The following is a 26,059-nucleotide window of genomic DNA, read 5'->3' as shown; positions in this document are numbered from 1 at the left end:
GGTCTTCACAGAGGTAATCAAGTTAAAAATGAGGTCCTTAGAGTGACCCTAACCTAATATGACTGGTGTCCCTATAAAAGGGAGAATTGTGGACACAGACACGCAAACAGGAAAGATAACAGGAAGAGAACCTGGGAGGAGACTGTGATGGGACTTGAGTGATGCAACTACAAGGCAAGTAACACCAAGTATTGCAGGCAAACACTGGAAACTAGAAGAGGCGAGGAAGGATTCCTTCCTAGAGCCGTCAGACAGAGCACAGCCCTGCTGACACCTTGATCTCAGACCTCCAGCCTCCAGAACTGTGAGACAGTCAGTTTCTGTGGTTTTAAGCTGCCCAGTTTTTGCTTCCTGCTACAGCAGCCCTAGGAAACTAACACACACATGTTCTCCATTTCAGAGTAAGTTTATAACCTCTTTTCTGAAAGTAAACCTCAGCTTTGTCTTCCTCGGCAAACTTCTCTGCTTGAAGCTCGCCTCCAAGTAAATGTCTCTATGGCAGTGGTTCTCGAAGTGCTGTCTCTGGACCAGCAGCAAGAACATCATCAGGGAACCTGTTAAGAAAAGCAAACATGTCCTTCCCACCCCAGATCTACTAAAATCAGAAACAGTTTGAGCAAGCCATCTGGGTGAATCTGGTTTGAGAACCACTGCTCCACTGCATGTGCCAGTCAATTTCACTTTGCCCCTGAATCCTATTCTGTTCCAGGTATTAAGGATTATGAGGTATTAGTTCTCGTCCTCTGAAATATCGTAAGAATAAAAAATGGCTACAGCTGTCATATGATTTTCTCCCAACTGAACCTGCAAAGACCCAGCAGAGTTTCTTTGGAAGGCCCTTTAATTCTGTGATAGACAAAACTGCCAAGTGCATGATGTGGAGAGATTTTTGTGATTTTTCCCACACTTGGAACTGGCCTCCCAGGTGCCCTTGTACCCAGCATCCTCACCTACAGCACAGGTATCCAAATTCACCAGACCTCCCCACCCAACCCTCTCTTTTCCCATGATATCCAGGATCCAAAATCCCCTTCTCTCTCTCCCTCTATAAAGTGTCCATTCACTCAGAAAACTGCTCTCAATGATGTGGAGGAAACTATTGATGAATTTATAATTAAAATATGAATGACTAACAGCCTTTCCTCTTTAATTAGCCCAGGTTGTCTGATTTTATTTTAAAGGTGATGTTTCAGCCAAAAGAACTCTACTTGGGCGGAGCTCTATTTGAAAAAGCACAATGTAGAAACAAAATAAAAATCTGTTTGTTGTATTTATTTTTAAGGGTGGGTTTGAGGAGTGGATGGCCAGATGCCCTTTAAATTACAACACGTTCATGAACAAACACTCGGCTCACATGAGGCCAGTCCTGTTTGGCAGCTCCTACCCATTCCTGGTCACCAGCCTGCCAGCTCGTTGACCTTGAAGAAATGGCACCAGGCCTATCCTTCTACTTTTGCTACATTCCGTATTGGGTTTTGGTTTTGGGGGGTTTTTTCTTTTGTTTTTTTTTTTTTTTTTTTTTTTTGATATTTCAATTTCTTTCTTTTTTTAAATTTATTGATTTTCTTTTCTTTTTTTTGGCTGCGTTGGGTCTTCGTTGCTGCTTGTTGGCTTTCTCTAGTTGCGGCAAGTGGGGGCTGCTCTTCATTGCAGTACACGGGCTTCTCATTGGGGTGGCTTCTCTTGTTGTGGAGCACGGGCTCTAGGTGCGTGGGCTTCAGTAGTTGTGGCACGCGGGCTCAGTAGTTGCGGTTCGTGGGCTTTAGAGCGCACGGTCAGTAGTTGTGGCGCACTGGCTTAGTTGCCCCATGGCATGTGGGATCTTCCCGGACCAGGGCTCGAACCTGTGTCCCCTGCACCGGCAGGCGGATTCTTAACCACTGTGCCACCAGGGAAGCCCTGATATTTGTTTCTTAACAGGAAATTTTAGCTGCTGGTTTGAACCTAATTGAAGCATTTTGTATGCACAGCCTGAGACCCTGAGGCTAGGGTGTATTTGTTAATAAATCAAACAAATAAATTCCAAGCTTTGTACTAACTGAAATGTCCTCCTGCCTTTAATGGTGGCCCCTGAAATGGAAATACTAAGAAAGGCAAGAATAATGTCTCTTTAGTGGCAAACAAACCTAATGAAGTGGGGGGCGGGAAGTGGTCCAAGTGTGAAAGGAGAATGAAATTCATGGCATAAACTGTCCTGGAAATTGGCCTCCAGTTCTCAACTAGCAGAGATCACTCTGAACCTAAGGCAACGGATGGGGGAAAGGGAAATTAATGTGTAATGAACATTGCACGAGGTGTTTTACTTCTATTATGGGATGGTTGGGTTAAGAGACTTCAACCAATCGATATAGTCCCCTGAAAAGCAACCCCAGTTCTTGGTCAAACTTTAGGACTGATTTAGGTTTGCCTATATAAGGGATAAGCCAAGGTTAAATCATGACTAGATTCGCTCCCAAACTAGCTCCTTATTCTCAAACCTGAATGGAAAGCAAACCAGCCAACAGAGGGAGGGAGTCCAAGCCATTGTATCAGTTAGACTATTGTTTTAAATTGTAAGAGCCCAAGTTTGTGGGCTCCTATAGTTAGAATGTCAGTGGGCAGATAGGTTTCAGGGTCTGTTTGATTGAGCAAAAAGAGGGAGGAGATTTTTCCCCAGAATGCCCCAGAAAAACTTTTTTTCTTTATTCATTCAATATTTATTGAGGAACTACCACGTGGCAGGCACTTGGGGTTCATCAGAAAACAAAACAAAACTTTCTGCCCTCATAAAGCTTAGGTTCTAGCAAAAGCTTACGTTTTAGTGTCCCTTGATCTCATTGGAACTGTTGCATGAGCTCTTAGGTTCTAGTAACCTCCCTCACTTCTTTACTTCTGTCCCTCAGCCTAAGGCGTGGTAGCTGCTTCCGATACTTCCTGGCCTCTGGTTAGCTGAATGTCCCCCTTTTGCTCTTTCAACCTTGGAACATCTGTGTAACCAATCCCCCTTATTAAGCCCCCCTCTGTTTGAAGTAACAAGTATGCATCCCCTTTCTGGATGGGACCCTGACTGATAGAGAATGAAAACCTACACAAAGACTTGGTTACCACTGGGGAAATTGTGAAGGTGAGAGCAAATTCTACGTAGGCACCCAGTTGCTGTCTATTATCACATTATTTTTCACCAACTGAAAGACTTCTGAGCAAAAAGCCATGAGCCAACACATTGAAGAGGAATTTCTGATTTCTGTAAAGGCAGCACATGTCTGGGCATAACTGGTGAATTGACCTCCAGGCGTCGATCTGCACAAATTGATTTGAGTTCAACAGAAGGAAACATTCTAGAAAACAGTTTCTGAGTAGGTACCTAGAGGCAGAGAAGGTACCAGAAGAGGGAAAGAATTGTAGGAAGACAGCATGGTGATGCTTTCTCTGTCCAGACACATGGTCTAGTTCAGTGTCCCATGGAGAGACAGGGTGCAAGCCACCACCGGGGTCAAACAGAGCTACTCGAAGCTCAGGTGACAGTTGACTGGAATATTCTCTGACTCTATATAGAGCTCAGTGAGCTCTGGCTCTTTCTCTCTTGGGTCACCCTCTGACCAGACTTGCATCCCCATCATTCCACCAAAACTGCTCTTGTGAAGGTCACAAGTGACCTCTGCATTGCCAAATGTCAGTTCTCATCCTACTTCAATATCAACATCACTAATCTTTTGTGTTCTTTTCCAAAAGCTTTCGTTGTACAGACATTCAGCTGCTCTGAATGAATGCCAGCCAGCTAAAGGAAAACTAATCCATCTAATAATTCGACTACTAAGAATGACGACAATAATAACTCAGCTGAGCATTTCCCATGGGCCTGACACTAGTCCGAGCACCTTATGTGGATTTCATCCTCAGTGCCATCCTGTGAGATGAATACTGTTATCTTCTTCTTTTTTTTTTTTTTTTTGCGGTACGCGGGCCTCTCACTGTTGTAGCCTCTCCCGTTGCGGAGCACAGGCTCCGGACGCACAGGCTCAGCTGCCGTGGCTCACGGGCCCAGCCGCTCCGCGGCGTGTGGGATCTTCCCGGACCGGGGCACGAACCCGCGTCCCCTGCATCGACAGGCGGACTCTCAACCACTGCGCCACCAGGGAAGCCCCTGTTATCTTCATTTTTACAGATGAAGCCTCTCAGGCACAGAAAGGTTGAGTATGTGCCTAAGGTCGCACTGTCCACGGGCAGACTCAGTGGGAGAGTCAGGCAGTCTTTGTGTTTCCATGATTTGACCTCCAGCAGATCAAATTCTAAATCAGAATTTGTAAAGTGTCACCCAGATTTGGTCATATCTATAACAGAAAGCTAGAGAACTGAGCTTAAGGAGGTCAGGTTCTTGGAAAGGTCTCCGCGCTACTTTGCTTCCACATGTTACCAGCATGGCTCAGGCCACGGCGTCCTCCCTCACCTGCAGACCGGGGGACAGGGGGCAGAGCACCAGGCACAGGAGCCGGGAGGGGCATGCAGTCCAGCAGAGAGGAAGGAGGTCTGTGGATGGCCATCAACGTTCAAGATGCCCAGGGTTCCCAGAGCGCGGCCGAAGGAAGCCTCAGCAGTGACTGATGCTCTGATCAAAGGCCAAGGGAGAAATCGCTGGAGGGTCACAGGGACCCAGACATGAGGTTGGGGTTCAGTGGTAGAGATCTTATCCCTGAAGAAGGAACTGGGAAAATAAAACAAGACAGCAGCACTAAAAAAGAATTTTCAGCAGGTTACAAAAATTGAGAATCAGGGGCAGTGAACGAAACACAAAACTATGGGCTCCTGGGGGCGGGGGGAGGGATAAATTAGAAATTTGGGGTTAACAGGTACATACTACTATATATAAATAGATAAACAATAAGGACAGTAGCACAGTATCAGTATCTTGTAATAACCTATAATGGAAAAGAAACTGAAAAAGAATATATATATATACGTATATAACTGAATCACTTTGCTGTACACCTGAAACATTGTAAATCAACTATACTTCAATAAAATATGTTTTTTAATTTTAAAAAAGCGGCATGAAAAATGTTAGGTTTTTTTCCTTTTTAAGCTTGATTTTATTTGAATATATTTGTGGTAAGTACATTATGAAAATGAACACATATTTTCCAAATAAGGAAATGTATTTTTTAATTTAAAAAAAAAAAAAACATAGGCTCCTGAAAGGCAGGAAACCCCTTTGTCCTGTACCATCATGACCCACACCCCAAACTGTTCAGTGGGTTCCGGTTATCTAATCTCAAGTCAAAGATCTGACATTTACGGTATGTTCAAGTTCATAGTCAGTGGGCACGGAGCATATATATACACAGGTTCCCTCATACTGAATCATACTGAGTGTTGGGCTACAATTTCCTGACCCTCTCCAGCCTAAGGATATACGAGTACTAATGAGTAACAACTCATATAGTACTAATATGAGTACTGTGTGAGTACTAAAGACCAGGTTGAGGCTAGGTCTGCAGTTTGGGGGTTTAGCAGACAAGAATGAAGGAATGTGAAGGACAGAAAGTAGATAGGATGAACAATTCTCCTTTCTCCTTTATCATGAATATTCCTCGTATTTCTAAATTTCCATGTAATTGTTCATTCAAGTCATACTACTAATGGAAAGCTAAATGTATTACCAAGAGCTCCCGAAGTCTGATAAAAACTGATGGGATAATCTGATAATTTTTGAATAACCTTAGCAATGGAATCAATTAAGATCAGAAACAGATTATTTCCAAAAATCCATTTTTCCCCTGTAAATACCCTTTATTTATTGATTTCAACTGGTTAAAATGTTACTTAGACATTTCTGACTCATTGGAATTCTCTATACAAATGACTAAATACTAAAAGCAAATGGCATCAGTGCTCAAAACCAAATCAAGCAAATGAAAAGGGGCTCATTCCCATGAGTACAGAGGTAACCTTTGTTTTTATTAACATATTGATCTGTTATCCAAAAATGCGGAATTGTGCAACACTATGAATTCGTTACAACACAACTTTCCAGGGCTCCTAAAATATATTTTGTTTCCTTCTGACAATGGTGTATCTCCCTTTCTTATAGTTTTGTCATCCCATGAACCATAAAGTCTCTGTCTCAATTATCAAAACTTTAATTCCATCAAGGCCCTGCATCATCAGAAGCCTCATGTCACTCAAAAGATGGCATTTAGAGCAAACTGTTCTTCCTCACATTCCATTTTATCATTTCTCTCTTACCAAGAAAACTTCTATCGTAAAGAATGACAAAAGAAAGGAATAGATCAAAAAGGTGGAGTAAAAATCCTGCAGTCCTAAATTTGAATTGGAACTAACAGTATACATTCAGTATAGAAAAAAGACTATAAAGAAAATTATGAGACAAATAGAAATACAAACGCTGACTGGATAGTTGACAATATTAAGGAATTAATGCTAAACTTCTTGGTGTGATATGATATTCCGGTCACATTTTTTAAAATAGCCTTTATCTTTCAGAAAACTATACAAAAGATTTTCCCATAAAATGATATGATGTCTGAGATTTTCTTAGAACCACTGCACAAGTGGAGGAAGCAGGTGTTGAATTTGGACGATGAGTATATGAGATGTTAATGGTACTAATCGTTCTAGCTTTGTCTGTTTGAAGTATTCAGTGTAAATTACTGGAGGGTCAGACCTAAATTGCCTTGTAACTCAACAACATTTTTCTTGAGAAAATGCTCTTTGCATTTCTTTGCAAATTAAGATACTAAATTCTCTTGCTTTTAAGTGACTTATCATAGGGTTTCCTGTCACAGATTTATATCCACCTCTTCCACTCATGGGGAGAAGAATACAACTGAATTCGAATAAAAAGGGTCAAATTAGAGAGCAATCCAAAAGGAAGTCAATTAGACATGTTGTTTTGGGGATGGAGCAGTAGTAAAACACGGGATTATTTTTTTTACTTTCTAAGGAACTTACTGTTTATTACTGGTCTTCAATACTGGAAAAAAACCTTGACCACCATATAGCCTAAGAGAGCCCTAAGTCTTCTTTGCACCTGGGAAAATGTTAGTTCTACAAACTCTATGGGTCAAAAGGCTAAGGAACATTACCGTGCCTTTTGCTGCACTTCCAGAACTTTCCTCCCAATTCCCTTGACGTACCAACAGTTAGCATTCATTAAGAAAAATAAATGCCAGAAGCAAGTTTCAGAGGACTAACCTCCGTCACTCTGGAAGGAAATAATAATAATGATAGAAATTATTTCCGGTTTGTATATATAAGGAAACTAATGCTGCAGAAGGTTAAGTAATTTTTCCAAAAAATCCAATAACTAGTGAGAAACAGAGTCAGGATTTGAACCCGGGTCTCATTCGGGCTATTCCAGGCCTGTTCCCAGCTGCTGAATGCCACCAGGAAGAGCTAACATTCCTGGTTCCTCTTTAAATTCATGACCACAAATCCTCAATGGGTGCTCAACTCTTCTGGGAAATCCTGCTATACTCCTTTATTTAGTTCACTTTCCCATGTTCCAAAAAGACGACTTCACTCCTTTTCCTTGCTGCTCTAATGTCCAGCAACCCCTTCCCATCCCTTCTCTCATAACAGGTGACTTTGCCTCACGATTCTTTGGGAAAATAAAAGGCATCAGAAAGAATTCCATTGTCTCCCCCAAACAAATATGGCAGCCTGCCCACATCTGTGCCATTGATCCCTGCCCTCTCTCCTGTTACCAAGGGAAACTCCTATTGTCCGTGAACAAACCCTCCTTCACCATCTCCACTTCTGGAGGTGATTGTCCTTAATAATCACTTCCCCCTGCCTCTCAAAGACTCTCTGCTAAAGCAGTCCATCAGCACAGAAACATGCTCTATTATCCATCATCTATAGCAAATAAATTAACAACACTGCTCTTTCCCACACATCCCCCTTCACTACTGCCCCATTTCTCCGCTCTCCTTCATAACAAAATGAATGGAAAGCGTTGCCTCTCCTCCTTTTCTCTCCTCCACCCACTACAATGAAGCTTCCACTCCCACCAGGAAAATTGCTATTGTCAGAGGCTCCAATGACCTGAAGTTAGCGTGTGAGTCTCTTAACCAACATACTCACACCCTCAATAACTCTCGGCACAGCTGGCCGTGTCCTCCTTCTTGAAACACTCTTCTCTTAACCTCCATGATTCCAAACCCTTGCGTACCCAGGCAGGGATGAGGTAGGCATATTCAAGGAGGAGACAGAAAACCAGTGTGGCTGGAGCGTACTGAGTTACAACAGAGGAGGATGATATGAGGTTGGAATGCCAAGGGGACATGGCACCATGTAAGATTTTTTAGAGGGGAAGGAGTTTGGGAGATTTTTAGGGGATTTTAAACAGGCGATCAACATGCTCGTAACTTAAGTTTTTACAGGTCACTCTGGCTGTCGGTGGAAAGTGGACTGCGTAGGCGTGAGAGTAGGATTTGGGACAACAATTAGAAGTCTCCTCATAAATTCCAAATAAGTGTCTGTTGGCTCGAATTAAATTGGAAAGAAGAAAGGAAGGCTCCAATGGGCAGACACGTCTGGAGGACAGAAACAGAACCAAAGAACAAGACTCCAGGGAACAGATAAAGAGCGCTTACAATTAGTGAGGAGACGATTTGGCCCGTGGGATTTGGCCCAGTTCCCAGCAAACGCAAGAAATTATCAAATCAGGCCCCCCATCCAGACGTGCCCATTGAGCACATCCATGGCGCCCCCAAGTGGTGAACCCGCAGCCTTCTTCGGCACCTCCCATTCCTATCAGGCGATGGATGTTCTGCACCAGGGAGAATCTGACTCATTCTCTTCCGCTCTGTCTGTCACATCATGTTACTTTTCAGGTCCTGAGAGAACACCCTAGACGCGTGATGCACTATGCTTGACACCAGTTACCTAGTGCCCTGGTTCATTAAAGGGAGCGGGAAAGGCACGAGCGAGGGGTAACTCACTTGGTACCACCCCGACTCTCTCCACGACTTCATTAGCCTCTTGATCTCTTTGTGGTTGTCATTAGAGGCTCAGAGTTTTATGTGCTGGTCAATTTCCAAATGACAGCTTTTAGTGTCAAAGTGATCAAGGAGAGCTGATTTCCCCTCCCTGCAGTGACAGCGGCAGACAATCACAGGAAACTGATCATGTTGGATAAACTCACCTGATCCTAAAAATGATATTGGCTTCACGCTCCAGGGCAGGACAAAAACAACTGAAAAATAATTGCCTATACCCCAGAGGGAAATTCTTTCCTTTCCCCAAATTTGACAATCAATCTAACCCGGTGCACCGTGACTAAAAATCATTGCTATAAAGAACGTAATTCCATTTACACACCAAAACACCGCGGCAATTTGGTTTGAATTGGGGGTCATTCTGCCTGGGTTTTTATTTTGTTCTTATGAAAGACTGTATTTATAAGAGCAGCAGGACTTATAATACAAAAAACGACAACCATATCTAGAACAAATAAACACGTCCTGCTGGTTAGATTATCAACAGATTATCTAACCAGATATCAATCCTGGTTAGATTAACTAGTCTCTAGCCATCTTTTGATTATTCCCTCTCAATTTTTAAAATATGTTTTAAAACGTGGCACGCTGTAATGTTCTTTTCAACCTAGTCTCTGAGTTAAATGTGCAAGCTCTCTTCAGAAAACACACATTTTGTATTAATTTAGTCTTTCTCGTATGGGAAGTCTCTAGAATGGGTTTATTAATCTCTCTAGAAGTGAGGGGTCCAGCCTGACCAGTATGATTCAGAGAGGCTCTCAGTCACCAGAAAAAAATAGTTTGCATTCCTTTACATTTAATTTTCAAATGCAACCTGGGCTCTTAATCTTTGCATCCTTTGAATTTTTAGGGAAGTGCTGGGGAAGGCATTTTGGGTAAAGTCACTCTCTGAATTAGTAAAAGAGCCTGCAGGGTTAGGTTGTGGCTCTGTAGAGTGTGCTGTCCTTTGAAGATCGTGAACTAATTAGGGCATGTCTGCTCACCACTTAACAGTACCTGACCTTCCATGGCAAAATGACCTGGCACTCATTTGCATGTTATTTTGAATATGCTCCATTTGTAGTTTTCTCTCTGTAGGCTCTGCTCTCTCCCCAAGCCTTTCAAAGACCAGAGATCCGCAGTCACCATGCTTTCTTCTAAGGAGCCACGGCCGGCCGTGCCAATTCGCCTTTACGCGTCTTACCTGGGTATTTCCAACTAGGAAAATGACACACGGTATGTGGGATCTTAGTTCCCCCATCAGGGATGGAACCCAAGCCCCCTGCAGTGGAAGCACGGAGTCTTACCCACTGCACCGCTAGGGAATTCCCTTGAAAAGAAAAGCCAGGTTCAGAGTCCTAGCAAACGAACCCGGATCAAGTGTCAGAACTACGTTTTCTAGACTCTGTGTTATTTTAATAGTTGGAAGGAGATTCAGAAGCCAATAAACATACAAGAATCTCTAAAATTGCTCAATAAGAAGATTAATTGATAAAGGACAGGGAGACACCAGGAGACAAATGACAAGCTTACTCCATGTCTTCAAGGACAGCAACTGGCTGTGAGCCCTTGTGTCAACAGTATTTCCCATCCACTAAGTGTGTTCTCTTTATTTATCTATATATCTATCTACTTATCTAGTTATTTACAAGATGGGTATCTCTGATTTTCTTCACATCTTTTCCTGAATGTATAACAAAGGCCATAAAACTTAGAAAATAAGAACTACAATTGAAACTTGTGTGATGTATGTGGTTTATTGATTTGTATTAGAGGGCTTTGTGGTTAAGTATTTTGGACAAATCTGAGGTTAAATCTACCTGTCTACAGGATGATCTAAGATCTCAGGATGAATGAAGTTATGTCAACTAGTTGGACAGCATGGCTCAGGTAGAATCCCAGCTCCACTACTGATTTATCACTGTGCTTACTTTGGACGGGCTTCCTAATCCCCCTGCATCTCAGTTTCATTAACTTTCACTGGGCCAATAATAACACTCATAGTTTATTGTGAGGATTTAATGAATAATATATGTAAAGCAACTAATACAGTTCCTGGTACATTTTAGGTGATCAATAATACTAGTTCTTCTCCCTTTTACCTCCAGTTAGATCTCTAGAGATAACACATCAGTCTATAAAGCTCTTAGAAGTTCATCCTTATATTTTAATATGATCTGTAATAAACTTGAACATAGCTATGAAGTGTTTACCTTTATCCTAGATCCCAGTTTATACCTTCCCCTTGCCTATTTGAGGACTAAAGCCAACATGTCCATGCCATCCGGGACAGTAGCCACACGTAGCTATTGAGCACTTGAAAAGTGGCTTGTACAATTCGAGACGTGCCGTAAGTATAAAATACATACCAGATTTCGGAGACTTGACACCCCCCAAATGTACAATATCCCTTTAATAATTTTTATATTTATTACATTTTTAAATGATAATATTTTTATGTGTTGAGTTAAATAAAATAGATCATTAAAATAGACCTGAGGGGTTTTTTCCCCTTTTTAATGTGGCCACAGGAAAATTTTATTTTATATGTCCACATTATATTTCTATTGGACAGTGTTCATATACAGGATAAAGACCCAAGATAACGCAAAGGATCACGAAAAGTGAGTTGTTTGCCAAGTTCACCAACATCTTCAGGGCCAGCCTCAGAGAATTCAGGGTCCATATACTTGTTTACCTCAGACCCCTATGGCGCCCACGCATGACAAAGAATGCTCTGCCTCTGGTACAGCTGACCCTTCCCCTTCCTTTCCTGCTTTTTCTGATGATGACAAGTAAACAACCACTCCAGAAGGGCTAAGCAGTGCTGTGTCTCAGTCTGGATGAGCCACATCGTCAGTGACCAATGGCCACAGACCATTAATGACTACTGTATTGCACAGCTCAGCTGCAAAGTATAATTCCTATACTATATTACGTTATGTTATATATTATACTATACTATATATATACTATATATATAGTATATATATACTAAATATATATACTATATATATATTTCCTTATGTATGATGATTGGAGTGAATTGTCAAAACAACAGAAATATAACCTCCCCAAGAGGACTAATCTCAAGCTAGTCCCTTAATCCTAATCAAACTCTACGTTTTCATAGGTTACAATAAAAACCTTTATTTAAACAGTGGCCTCTATTCAATAGCTTTGGGTTGGCCTGGCAATGAGAAGTGTTTGTCCCATAGTAGGTTTTCAAAGCAGAAAGATACACAGTCTAAGAGCAAGCAGCTTAATCTTGCACTTGCTCCTAGTTGCCAGATGCATTTTAACCCTTGAAGAATTCAGAGGCATGCACCTTGATTAACTGTGAATTGGGTATGAGACAGAATAACACGGAAAAGATTAACCACATGAGGAGTCTTGAATCAAAGGGTCTTTTTAAAGATTTAGCTGCTACTCCTGCCTTGCACTAAATGACAAAAGCCTTGTAAAAATCAGAGAACACCATGCAACGTGCTTCTCCGTTTTCTAAGGCCCCATTGGTAGAGTAGTTCTGAGTCTGAAATGGCATGTAGTCTATATGACCCCAGCGATTTATTGCGCACTGAAGATTGTATTGGTATATATAATTTCAAAGTAACACCTTCAAAACGCTGGAAAAATAAAAGTTAACTCCATACAGAATGCTGGTAACAAATCTTGCCAAGGCATTAATTATTTACTACCCTGGGGTAAAGGCACTTTGAGATTTTCCCCCAAAGAGAGAAAATTCAAGGAGAGGAAGAACAAGGAAGCTACTGTGAACTACTGTTGGGTTCGGCTCTGAGGACTAACTTTATGGCTCCCCATTTTTAAAATTTGACCAAATATCTTAAATTGATTTATCCACTTCATGAAATGTATTCACTTTAGAAAGGCAAATCTGTCATTTTTTTCAAGAGCAGATGTCACTCAGTTGAGTCATTGGACCACACAGGAAGCACAACGGGAAGAGCAGTGGGATTAGGGGGACTGTCGTCTTCACCATCTCTCAACCCTCCCCAAGTAACCACGGACAAATCACTTAACCCCTCTGGGTCTCTGTTTCCCATCAGTAAATTGAAGGTAATGACTCCAACTCTTCTCTACTGCACAAAGATATTTAGATGGTTACAGAAATAGGAGTTTGACTCATTCCTCTGCCTTAGCCACAGAAGGAATGTAGACTTGACTACCCACCCCATCCCCTAGTCCCCCTCCCCCTCCTGCCAACCTATCTAGCTCCAGGAGAGAGGCAGAGACTGTACAGCAAGACTCAATGGGAAAAAGTAGTGAACTGAAATCAGTTAATCCTCAATGGTTTCAAGAAAATTCTTAGCTAACTTGATGTCACTTCATAAGTCACTAAATGCCCAGTGCCTCTTCTGTCTCCAGCAGGATAGTGGCCTCTGGAGCCAATGCAAGAGACCCTCCAGACATGATCATCACACATTGTTCATTATCTTGTCATGGAGAAGATACTCATTCATGAGGCCAGCAGAGCAGGTATGGGCAACTTTTGGAAAATGAGGTAGCGAGTTGTCTGCCCCTGCCCTGCTGGGATGCCAAGGAAGGAGAAAGTAAGCACCATGCCTGACCTCACATCTGGTAGACAGAGATGGAGAATGTTCTGTATAGGCCAGCTCTTGAAATTTGTTGTGTGCTGATAGAGAAGCATGATGCCATGGTGCATTCACACCCTGAATAGGAAGAATATATTATTTCAAAATATTAAAAGTATACAATTAAATTCATGAATGTTTTAATATAAAATAGCAGATTTCAACAACATGTTCATAGCTTGCAGCTTCCATTTATCCTGCTCAAGGGGACATGTTAACTTCCTTTTGCCCTTGAGAGTTCTTTGGCGTACATTTCTGAGAACTTAATTTCCTGCATTTTTCTGATACTGCAAGTGATACTTGTCACCCGAGTGTTTCAACAGAGGATCCTCGTGGAGGCCCAGGGAGAACATGTTAACCTTCATTCTTCTGAGAAACAAATGCAGACAAATCCAACCAAAGAATATGACCAGCCTCTGTGAAGTCCTCAGAAGCACCCGGCTGGGCTATGGAGTGTTTATGGAAACAAGTAGCACACATCCATGGGGAACTCAGCGTGCAATAAACATACTCAATTCATCTTTTTTATTTTCAATCTACTTGTCAGTAGAACTGAGTTCAAAAAGTCCTGGCGTTCTGGTAGGCAAATGGGTTACACTGGAGATTCTGTTTGGAAGCAAAGAGATGGAAGATAAAGGATTTGCCTCTGAACTTGTTGTTTTTCCAATTTTTGGTAAGAGGAAATAACACACAAGACAGGAATTCTGCTTATATATGAAATAACAGAAACTGAATTTATCCTCCCGCTTTTAACAAAAAAAAAAAAAAAAAAAAAAGGACAAAACTTATGACTGGTTTTCAGACATTAAGCAATAGGCAGGGTGAGACTGTGAACTCTGAGAGAATGGTGACTGACTACAATTGATGAAGGCAGTTTTCAGGCTACAGAGGCCAGCAGTCCTGCTAAGTTGAAAAGACAGAGATCAGAGTTCAGAGAAGCCAAGACTGCTATAACTTGAGGGACAGAGAACCAGGGGTAAGGGAACCACAGAGTGAGAGAGCTCCAGGTATTTGTAGGAGGGTCTCCTTGACACTTTGGCTCAGTACTGATCTTCACATGCAAGAGAAGAAATTATCAGAGTTGAGAAAAAGAATCAACAGCAATGAATACACTGAACAATTTCTGAAGCTCACACAGGGCTGAGAATAGTCTGTGTCCCCCACCCCAGATGAAGTGGAAGGATATTGTAATATGGGGCACGAGGTAGAATCCATGAAAGGGTATTACCTTAGTAAGGGATTAAATTAGGCCTACACTAAAAGCTGCTCCAGACCAGCCATAACAAAGTTTATAAACAAATCAAAAAGACAAACTGATTTCAAGTTGCTTAGCAGTGAACCAGAACAAAATATAACAATATTTTAAAAAATACAACAAAATCCAACAAGCAATAATATAAAATTCATATTGTAATGTATCCAATAAAAAATTTCAAGTCATGAAAAGAAGCAAGGAAATATGTTCTATAACAAGAGAAAAATAGAAACAAGCCAAGAAATAACAGAGATGATGGGGTTAGCCAATAAGGATGTTAAAACCAATAAAATATAATAATAAAATGAAAAAGTATAGCTAATAAGTAAAAAGTCAAGATAAAATGTAATCACAAAAATTTAATCTAAAAGTAGGCAGGGAAAGAAGATAAAAGGAAAAAAGAACAGATGAGATAAATAGAAAACAGATAGCAAGATGGAAGTTTTAGACTCAATCAAATAATTACATTAAATATAAATGATCTAAACACTTAAATACAGATTCTCAGATTAAATAAAAAAGCAAGATCCAATTATATGCTATCTACAAGAAACCTACTTTAAATATAAAGATACAGATAAGTTAAAAAATTAAAAGGATGAAAAATTATATACATTAAAAATACTAATCAAGTATTTGATAATCAATACTATGAAAAAAGCTATAATGACTATATTAGACAAAGTAGATTTTAGAAAAAAGAATATTATTTGGGATAAAGAGAGAAATTTCATGATAAAACAGTCAACTCATCAAGAGGATGTAACAATCCTAAATGTATGTACCTAGTAACAGAATTTCAAAATATATGAAGCAAAATTGATAAAATTCAAAAGAAAAATAAACAAATCCACAATTACAGTTGGAGAGTTCAACTCTCTTCTCACAGTAATTGATCCAACAAGGAGACAGAAAATTGGTACAGATAGAGAAGATTTAAACAATCTTATCAATGAACCTGACCTAATTGACATTTATAGAACACTCCACTCAAGAGCACCTAGAACAGTCACCAAGATAGGATATATTATGGGCCATAAAAACCAGTCTGTGTGTGTGTGTGTGTGTGTGTGTGTGTGTGTGTGTGTGTGTACATATACAATTTTATATAATATAAAATTGAAAGCAGAAATACTATAAAAATAAAAGTTGAATTTTTGGAAAGATGAACAAAATTGATAAACCTCTTGCCTAACTGATGAAAAATAAAGGAGAGGAGACACAAATCTCTGTCAGGAATGGAAGATAGGATATCAGTACAGATCCTATAGCTGTTAAAAAGATAACAAAGGAATATTTTGAGTTTGATGTCAATAAATTTGACAGCTTATGTGGAATGGAAAACTTATTTGAAAGGCACAAACAACCAAAGCTCATTTGAGAAATAGATAACCTGAACAGCCTTATTTACAATAAAGGAATTCAATCCATAGTTTAAAACCTTCACATGAAGAAAACTCCAGAAAATTTGACACAAGGAATTCACTAATGAATTCTGCCAAACATATAAAGAATAAATAATACAAATTCTATGCTAATATTTTTCTTAAAAATAAAAGAGAAGTGAACACTTCCTATCTCATTCTATGAGACCCATGTTACCTTGATACCAAAACCAGAGAGGATATTACAAAAAATAATAATAATTACAGACCAATTTCCCTCATAGACATAAGCATTAAAATCTTTAATCAACTTTTAGAAAATCAAATCGAGCAATACACAAAAAAGAGAATACCTTATGGCCAAGTGGAATTCATCCCAGGAATGTAAGACTGATTTAGTATTCAAGACCGATTGATGTAACTTACCATCTTAACAAACTCAAAAAGAGAAACCACAAGTTCATCTCAGTACATTCAGAAAGAACCTTTGACATAATTCAACATCCATTCAAGAGAAAAGCTCTCAGCAAACTTGGAATAGAAAGAAAATTCCTCAACTGGATAAAGAGCTGCTACCAAAACCCTACAGCAAACATTATACTTAATGGCAAAAGACTAAATGCTTTCACCCTAAAATTGGGAACAAGGTAGACTTCTTTCTTTCACAGACTGAAAGAAAATACTTGCAAAATCTATATTGGAAAAAGGCCTTATATCTTTAAAACTCAATAAGAAGAAGAAAAACAAAGCAGCTGAAAAACAGGACAAAAAATTGTTAAACACTTCACTAAAAGAAGGTATACAAATGGCAAATAAACACAAGAAAAGATGCTTAACATCATTAGTCTTAAGGAAAGCCACATTAAATCCACAGTGAGATACCATTACATGCCCATAGAATGGCTAAAAATTTTAAAGTATGCTGACTAGGATGTGAGACAGATGTGGGAAAACTAGAGCACTCATTCATTGCTCATGGGAATGCAAAATGGTAGAGCGCCATTGGAAAACAGTTCGGCAGATTTTTATAAAAGTTAATAATACACACACCATATGACTCAGCAATCCCTCTCAGATATTTATTGAAAAGAAATGAAAATATACATTTACACAAAGTCTTATACTCAAATGTTCATAGCAGTTTTATTCATAATAATCAAAAACTAGAAACAATACAAATGCCCGTCAACTGTTGAATGGGTATATTCATTTAATGGAATACCACTCATCAAGAAAAAGGAACACACTAGTGTTACGTAAAAAAATACAGATACGATTCATAAATGTATGACAAACAAAAGAACCCCATCATAAAAGACTGCATACTGTATGATTTTGTTTATATGAAACTCTAGAAAAGACACAACTATAGTAACAAAAAACAAATCAGTGATTGTCATATAAGAGGTAGGAAAAGAGGAATGCTTACAAAGGGATACAAGGGAAATTTGAGGGGTGATTAAAAGGGAACTTCTGGGGTGATGCTGCTATGGACAGTTGTGTCAAAGTTTTTGTGTGAACATATTTTCATTTCTCTTGGGTATATCCCTGGGAGTAGAATTGCTGGGGTTTTTTTGTGTTTTAATTGGAGTATAATTGCTTTACAATGTTGGGTTAGTTTCTGCTATACAATGAAGTGAATCAGTTATAAGTATACCTATATATATCCCCTCCCTCTTAGACCTCCCCGCACCCATCCCTCCCATCTAGTCATCACAGAGCACCGAAATGAGCTCCCTATGCCATACAGCTAGCTATGTTACACGTGATAGTGTATATGATAGCTCTATATTTTAACTTTTCGAGGAACTATTGATATAGCTATACCATGATCACAGCGGTGGTTACACGCTGTATACATTTTTCAGAACTCATTCAATTGGACGCTTAAATTGGGTCAATTTTATTGCATGTAAATTATAATGCAATAAAGTTAGTTTTTAAAGCAAAAACAAAAAAAGTTGGGATCAAACAGAAAAAAAATCATAATTAATCCTGAATTACACACTTTACTGATGCACAGTGCTCAGATTAACAGGGTACTTCCAAATCTCTGTTCACTGTGTGCTGTGTAGACAGAGCCAAGTCCAAAGACTCCTGTGCCTGTTTAAGAAGTGTGACAGGAACACAGGCGTTCGAGAGAAAAGGCCTAGGTTTCACTGCTGGAGCCATCACCTACCACCAGACGGGTATGTGGTATCGCTCCAAACCCCCTCTGCTTCAAGTACCTTCCACCTCCACTCTCTGTGAGCATTTCAGATTGGGGTTTCCTTTCTTCTGCTTTCCATCTTTCCAGGGTTCCTCAGAGTTTATGGTCACTGAGAAGATTTTTACTCTTGTCTTTGATGTGTGTGTGTGTTTTCTAGGTCTGCAACAGAATACTGTGTGCTTAGTCTACCTTCTTATATCTCTCAAAACTCAGTCTTCTGATCTATAAATTATAATATAGCCTTCTCCTCTCAATTTTGTTGGAAGAACCAAATACCATAATGATGTAAAAGAACTGTGTAAAAGGAAAGCCCACAAAAGGCTTATGATTAAAGTCGATGTGTTCTCTAGAGTGAGTTAAACACCAAACATGAGATTTCCCACTAAGAATTTAACTTTTTACTAATAAATTTTTCTTGTCTACATATGTTCTACTTAAGGTCTCCCACTTTTCCCAGGAAAATCCTACAGTGTATTGACCCAGAAAAAATTAAATTAGTGCTAGATTTTTAGAAAGATGGATAGCTAGGTAGATAGATGACAGATAGAAAGAAAGAAAGAAAGACAGATAGATAGATACATAGATGCATAGATAGAAAAAGTTGTTCATTTTCCAGTGTGTTTAAAGGTATATGAAAAACACTCATACGTGTTTTTATTTTAAAATGATGAAACTGAAGTCCTTCCCTTTCCCCTGAGTGATCTTCTAAAACTCTGCTTTAAAATACAAATGGAAATGCATCTGTCATCTTTTCTCCACCATATAACACAGATTCAAAATTCCCAGAAGCTCATTTAGCCTCTCTTAGCAAATGGAAGTGGGTTCCCTGCTCCCAGTTACACAAAACGGCACCACAAACACTCACCTGATGGTGTCTGCTCAGTCAGGCTTAAAGTTGCGCAGCCAGAGGTTTTCTCAGGATAAGAGCAGGTGCCAGAAGAGAAGGGACTGGCAGGGAGCCAACGTCAGACACCAAGACAAGAATGACCTTGTGGGCAGACCCAGGTCACCCTTGCACCGCCCCAAAGTATGGGTTCCCAAGGAACACTAACCATTTCGAATGTTAACAAGTAAAACTTGTCATGCACAAAAGCATGCAAAGATCAGGTCTAAATGCCAAACATATTTAGCTGACAAAGGGAAGGTTGAACTTGGCCAGAATTATCAAACACGAAAAACCAATTTGAAATCATTTCAACATTCCAGCAGATGTTGGACAGAGCCCCCAACCAGGAGCCAAAACACGGTTAGTAACTCACACCTCTGCCCCACTTCCGAGCCCATCAGTTTGAAGTGAGAGGGCAGCTGTGACCAAGACATTTGCTCACAGGGCTTCCAATGCAATAGAGACGCACGCGAAGATGAAGTAATAGAGAGTGACATTCCTTATGTTGTGTCAGCTTTAAAATCCAGCGAGACGGAGATATAGATGTCAGCTCTGAGGACAGGCCAGCTTCAATGCCCAGGGACAGCCAGCACCTGTCGACTCAGCAGGTTGTGTGCCTTGAAGTGGAGGAATATGCATGATTCCACCCCAGCCTCTCCTCCACGGGCTGCAGTGGCTGTAAAGGAGCGCCTCCCCTCACTCTGTGCCAGCACATGGAGAGCAGTCCGGGGAGACTGCACCTAGTTATTTGATGCAGATGGTCACTTCATTAGCATATACGCCACGCAGCCCGTTACAGGGTGTCACTGTGCCTACCAACTCCTCCTCCTGCACAAGCTCCCAGGCAATATATATATATTGTGTGTGTGTGTGTGTGGTGCGCGGGCCTCTCACCGCTGTGGCCTCTCCCGTTGCGGAGCACAGGCTCCGGACGCGCAGGCTCAGTGGCCATGGCTCACGGGCCCAGCCACTCCGCGGCATGTGGGATCTTCCCGGACCGGGGCACGAACCCGTGTCCCCTGCATCAGCAGGTGGACTCTCAACCACTGCGCCACCAGGGAAGCCCAGGCAATATATTTTAAGCAAAGAAAAGCCTCTCTCACCACCATGGAGGCCCATTTTGTGAGGCAGGCAGAGGTGTTTCAGGACACCCCAAGAGAAAGACACGTTCCTGGGTCTGTGTGACGTAAAGGGCAGGTGTAGATGTGAAGCTCGCCCATTCCTAAATGAGTGTGGAACTTGCATGAGAGCTGGTAGGTTTCTTAGCCCCAGTCCCACGGGTTTAGACCATGTGAACCGTAGCACGTTCTGAATTGTAGAAGCATGCCCTCATTACAACACGGAGCTAAGACTCATCTCCAAAACTCATCAGCACAAAAAAAGGAAACCAGGTGCCCCGGAACGGCTGGAGATTCAGGTCTCCATATTCTAAAGTGAGAAGGGGGAATCCCCTGGTGGTGCAGTGGTTAAGACTCTACCCTTACACTGCAAGGGACAGGGGTTCGATCCCTGGTGAGGGAACTAAGATCCCGCATGCTACGTGGCAAGGCCTAAATAAATAAATAAAGTGAGAAGGGAACTTGAGACGCACCAGGCCAGTGATTTTTCAAACGTGTTTGAGTAGCACAATTCATTTGCAGGTAACACCTCTGAGTGAGTACCCCGGTACAGAACAGGAAAAGCAAAATGGCTTTGAAGGAGGATTTGGGGTCCAGAGCCCAGGAAGCAACAGGAGAGCTCTCAGAGGAAACCTAGGTCTGCTCAGAGCACAATGTGGAAAACACTGATCAGAGATGATGCTCTTATTGTGGACAAGGAATGGGGTCCCGGGGAAAAACACCTCATGGCCTGTGATCTCATCTCCCTCTCCTACCTGGCAGGTGCTCCATACTGACCCCCGGACTCGGAAGGGTTACTAGCAAAAATGCAGTGACCTTCTCGAACAGAGAGCAATCCGGTTTACCCTCAGCCCTGAGTTTTCCCATACATACAGAATGGGGTCCCCACTGAGGGGTTACAACGTACAGACCACCCAGCACAGCCTGCAAAGCCCCTCAGAAAGACACCTTAACCTCACCACCTGCCCTGATTTCCAACTCCAAGCCACCAGGAGCGCACACACCCAGCCTAGGCTATGAATTTTGTGGCTAATTTATAAGCAGGTCCCACCTTCTCAGGGAAAAAGAATTGTGGAGGCAGGCATCTGAACCCAATCAATAAGGACAGACCATCTCTAAGAATCTATGGCCCCCACTCCTTCCCACCACGCCCCCCTCAGCAGGATTTTGCTCCCTGAGTTATCTAAATCATTGCACTTTGCCTGATCTTCCATAGACACAGCTGAAAAAATTCATTCCTGTTCAGAACAGAAATTTCCTCGGATTCTTATCTCTCTTCGTGCATTTTAAAATCTTTTAACAAAAACTTGCACCGTTCTTAAAAAGTGCCAGCTATCTGGAAAGCGTATCTTCATCTCAGAGTACAAGGTTGATTTATATTCCTGGGCGATCATGACTAAGATACCGTTGTCCCATTTATTTAATGGTTCACATAAGGCTCCTCGCTCAACACAGTCACCATGCATCTTTCCAACAGTCAAGTCAACATCAGTGTCTTTTTAAAAACACAGTCAATCTCTTTGATTGGGACTCGAGGCTGGAATCATTCTATTTGTGTTCAACTAAACTATCTTATCTCCTCATGTGCCAGGCTGTTCCTGGCATGTCTGGAACTGCATCCTGGCATGGCCTGGGATGCCAGTGCATAGAAGCCGCAAACAGGAGCATTCAAGCAAGACAGACAGGCTCTCTCTGGCTCTCCCACTACTGGGATGCCAGTGATGACAGACAGCAAAAGGTCATGTGATCATTACTCTAAAAATAAGAAGGCTGTTCCTCCCATATAGAGACAGACAGCAGCCTGAGCACAGATCTATTAATTTCAGAAAGGAAGAGACAGCTGCACATATGTTGCCTGGGAGTGATCTTAGGGAGAGCTTCCCAAATACCAGGAAAAATATTTCTGTTGGAAACTTTTTTTTTAAGAATAGCAATTTTCCTGCCCTTTTAAGTTTCTTTTTTTTTTTCTTTTTTATTCTTTCATCCTATCATCTGACATCTATGGAACACCTACGACATGCAGGTTGCACATGGATGCATTTACTCATTCCCTCATTCATTCATTTAACAACCAAGTACTGAACAAATTTTAGTGTCAGCAACCCTGCCAAGTGCTGGGTACAGAGAGCAGAGACACTACCCCTCTCCTGGACAAGGTCAAGGGCATTAGTGCTGAGTCAATGGCTGCTGAGTGCCAAGCTTTTGCCAAGAGCTCTATGGCCATCATCTCATTTGTGGTTCACAGCAATCCTGGGCCAATTTTACAGATGAGAACTCTAAGGGCTCAGAAAATTGAAGGCACCATCCCTGGACTTTCTGATTTCAAAGCTGAAATTCCTTCCAGCTCACTGACTAGAGCACAAGAGGAAAAGGAATGTACTATAAGAGAAATACATAAAGAAAAACATCATAGCACCACCCTTTCCATCCGAAGACAGCATGTGGTTATCATATGATATCACTCGTATGTGGAATCTAATTTTTAAAAATGATACAAATGAACTTATCTGCAAAACAGAAACAGACTCACAGATATCGAAAACACACTTATGGTTACCAAAGGGGAAACGTGGTGGGGAGGGATACATCAGGGGCTTGGTATTAACATACACACACTACTATATATAAAATAGATAACCGGGCTTCCCTGGTGGCGCAGTGGTTGAGAGTCCACCTGCCGATGCAGGGGACACGGGTTTGTGCCCCGGTCCAGGAAGATCCCACGTGCCGCGGAGCGGCTGGGCCCATGAGCCATGGCCGCTGAGCCTGTCCGTTCGGAGCCTGTGCTCCGCAATGGGAGAGGCCACAACAGTGAGAGGCCTGCGTACCGCAAAAAAAAAAAAAGATAACCAACAAGGACCTACTATATAGCACAAGGAACTCAATATTCTGTAATAATTTATACAGGGAAAAATCTGAAAAAGAATGAATATATGTATAACTGAATCACTTTGTTTTGCACCTGAAACTAACACAACATTGTAAATCAACTGTTCTCTAATAAAATTTAAAACATATATATATATATATAAAGAAAGAAAGGACAACCCCTCCCCCCCCAAAAAAGATGGCCTGTGGTTAAAAAGAGATAAATAATGTGGGAAAAGGAGGTTTGGCAGCTTCTCAAAAAGTTAAACATAATTACCATATGACCCAGCAATCTCACTCCTAGGAATATACCCAGAGAAATGAAAACATTTCTTTATAAAGATGTGTCCATGAATGTCCATAGCAGCTCTGTTTATAATAGCCCCAAAGTGGAAACAACCCAAACGTTCATCAAATACTGAATAAATACAAAACGTGGTATGTCCATCCAATGGAATATTTTTCATCCATCAAAAAGAATGAAGTACTGATACGTCCTACAAGTGGGATGAACCTTGAAAACATTATGCTGAGTGAAAGAAGCCAGACACAAAGGGCCAGCTGATCTATGAGTCTATTTATATGAAATGTCCAGAGTAGGGCAAATTATCCATAGAGACAGAAAGCAGATGAGTGGTTGCCAGGGGCTGGGAGGAGGGGGTAAGGGAGAGTAACTGCTCATCGGTGCAGGGTTTCTTTGGGGGGGATGAAAACGTTCTACAATTAGTGGTTTTGGTTGCACAATCTCAGGAATATACTAAAAACCACTGAACTATACACTTTAAAATGGTGGCTTCTATGACATCTCAAATTAGAGAGAGAGAGACTAGGCTGTAAAGAGTCAAGATGCTGGTGAGGATTCTGCTTCCTCCTCTCCTCTGAGCTCAAGAAGAGCTTCGCTGAAGGGCCCCTCTGCCAGCTCCTGCTACAGGGGACGGAAGTCCCTTTGGGGGGAGCCTCCCCCATCCACAATGCAGAGTCACTGGGAGCGCAGCCCTTGGCAGGGTTAGGAAGCAGATGATGTTTATCTCCGGCTCTCAGCTGTCCTTTCCCTGAGCTGGCCCTGGACCAAGTGTCAGCAGATTTTGACCCTGATCTCAGCCCAGCCACTAACTTGCTTTTGACTTCAGACAAGCCTTAGTGCCCCTTTTAATGGGCTCATTCTTCCATTTTTTGCCTTAAATAAATGAATGGGAAGGTGGGGGAGATCATCCTTATCCATGTTTTTTCTCTTCTCATACAATGGCAGCTGCCTATTTGACCTTGGCTAAGACTGAAAATCAAGGAAGCAGCCACTGGATGTGAATGAAAGCCCACTGGCCCTCAGGGTGCCAGTGCTAAGGTGGACCCGCCGCAGACCTGGAAATTTCTTGCCAAGGAAATTCACCTCCATCAGGGGCACCCGGGAAGCTGAGAAACTCACAGCGGCCCAGAAGGGCCGGTTGGGTGCTTCCGTTCATTAAGTCATAGATCTTCTGAGCTGGCATAGTCTTCCAGAACGTTGAGTTTAGGCCCCTCATTTTATAAATGAGAATGCTGAGCCCTGAGTACTTGAAGTCCTCACCCCCGAGTCACAAGCTAATAGAGGCACAATCCCATTCTCTCCTGCCTCCTGCCGGGGGCTCTTTTTACCCAGCACACTGCTTCTCTAGAGTCATCGCTTATCTGTGGAAGTCCTGAGCCCAAGATGGCCAAAATACATTTGTCCTAACACCTGTGTCAAATCCAACGCTCTCTCAACCCGCGATAGCCCAGACATGAAATTTCACTCATTTAGAGCTTGTTTGCAGGTTCAAACAAAATAGTACTCCGATTATATGAAAGTCAGAAAAAAAAAAAAGGTACATCATTTAAGAGAAAATAAATGCTCCTAAAATCCTCCTCTTAATTGTGAGAGTCTTAATCCACGAAAATATTCTTCATCATCATAATATCTGTTTCATGGGTTAAGCCTATACTTTTTTTTTTTTTTTTTTGCGGTACGCGAGCCTCTCACTGTTGTGGCCTCTCCCGCTGCAGAGCACAGGCTCCGGATGCGCAGGCTCAGCGGCCATGGCTCACAGGCCCAGCCGCTCTGCGGCATGTGGGATCCTCCCAGACCAGGGCACGAACCCGTGTCCCCTGCATCGGCAGGTGGACTCTTAACCACTGCGCCACCAGGGAAGCCCCAGGAATGCTTTTTTTATATACTCTATTAGAAGTCTTGACTGAAAGTGAGAGAAAATGCAATTCAAGCTCACTTATGAAAAAAAAAAGGAAATTTATTAGTGCACATTTAGGCAAGCTTTGATCCAGGCTTCCAAAATGTCACCAAAGATTCGGGGTCCCTTTCTCTAGCTCCTGACTCTGCTGTCCTCTGTGTTGACTCCATACTCGTGGAGACTCACCCCATTCCAGAACTTACACACTCTACCTTCAAGACCAGTGGACAAGAGTAAACATTCATTTCCCTGAGAACTCCAACAAATTGAGTTTCACTGCCTCCAACTGGTCCAGCAGAGATTACTTTTCTCCTTCCATAGAAATACTGTCTTATTTTCATTCTCTCTGTGATACTGCAGACTAATTAATAAAGGGCCATTAAACATGGAAAAGAATTCTGCTACCATTTGGCCCATATTGGTTAGTAATGATAACTCTTCAGACCTCAGCTTCTGACGAGTGACTTTCTCACTCAACTTGGACACCAAAAACCCATTAAAGAAAAAAGAAGAAGCAGCAGCTTACAAGAATCCTCTACAAGGTCC

The sequence above is a fragment of the Grampus griseus genome, assembly GCF_964374135.1.
Source record: "Grampus griseus genome assembly, chromosome: 12".
NCBI classification, from domain to species: domain Eukaryota; kingdom Metazoa; phylum Chordata; class Mammalia; order Artiodactyla; family Delphinidae; genus Grampus; species Grampus griseus.
Note: the sequence above shows the minus strand (reverse complement) of the source record.